Below are 1,456 nucleotides of genomic sequence, written 5' to 3' on the forward strand. Positions count from 1 at the left end.
ACCACCACCTCCACTACCACCACTACCACCATCACCATCACCACCTCCACCTCCATCACCACCTCCACCATCACCACACCACCTCCACCACCATCACCACCACCTCCATCACCACCTCTACCACCATCACCACCACCTCCACCTCCATCACCACCTCCACCACCATCACCACCACCTCCATCACCACCTCCACCACCATCACCACCACCTCCATCACCACCTCCATCACCACCTCCACTACCACCACTACCACCATCACCATCACCACCTCCACCTCCATCACCACCTCTATCACCTCCACCATCACCACCTCCACCTCCATCATTACCACCATCACCACCTCCATCACCACCTCTACCACCATCACCTCCACCATCACCACCACCACCACCATCATTACCACCATCACCCCCCCCATCACCACCTCCACCACCATCGCTACCACCATCACCATCACCACCACCATCACCCCTCCACCTCCATCACTACTACCACCACCATCACTGCCCTCACCGCCATCACCACCTTCATCACCATCCCTGCCTCCATCACCATCATTGCCATAACCCTTGCCAGCATTTTCACCCTAACAAATGGAGCAGAGTAGCTATAGAACCTAATGTTTATGCAGGTTTGGGGGACTTGAGGGGGGGGGGTCATGGAGTGGGTCTTGAACTCTGGGCCTGGGCGCTGTCCCTGAACTTTTCAACTCAAGGCAAGTGCTCTACCACTTGAGCCACAGTCCTACTTCCAATTTTCTGGTGGTTCATTGGAGATAAGAGTCTCACAGCCTTTCCTGCCTGGGCTGGCTTTGAACCACGATCCTCAGATCTCAGCCTCCTGAGTAGCTAGGATGAGAGGCACATGAGCCACCAGCGCCCGGCTTTACAACATTCTTTTGTTAACAACTTCCACAAATATTTTCTGAGTAAGCCCTTACAACAGCCTCAAGAGGCATGGCAAAAATGAGCTCTAGACTTTTATTTACTTTGCTTCTGAGATTTTTTTCCATAGGGAAATAGACACATACATATATGCTGCCTAGAACTGGCAAGTGCTAATTTTTGTCATATATACTTCATATTTCTAAAAAAAAAAACAGAAAGGAACACTTGATGATATAATAAAGATTTAAAAAAAAAAAAAAAGAACTTAGGGTCTGGCACTGTCCCTTAGCTTTTTCCCTCAAGGTAGTGCTCTACCACTTGAGCCACGCCTCCACTTATAGCATTTGCTAGTTAATTGGAGTTGCGTCTTAGGGACGTTCCTTTCCGGGCTGGCTCTGAACTGCAATGCTCAGCTCTCAGCCTCCTGACAGGCGAGAGCCGCCAGCGCCGCCCTCCCTCCTTCTCTGAAGTTTCGGTGTTGAGTGTGCGGGCTCAGTGACCAGGAGTATACTGGATGGAGGCAGCTGTACCCACACTCTCCTGTGTTCTAGGAAAAGGTTAAAAAAAAG

This window comes from Dipodomys spectabilis, unplaced genomic scaffold (genome assembly GCF_019054845.1).
Source record: "Dipodomys spectabilis isolate Male_0828 unplaced genomic scaffold, ASM1905484v1 ptg000228l, whole genome shotgun sequence".
Lineage (NCBI taxonomy): Eukaryota > Metazoa > Chordata > Mammalia > Rodentia > Heteromyidae > Dipodomys > Dipodomys spectabilis.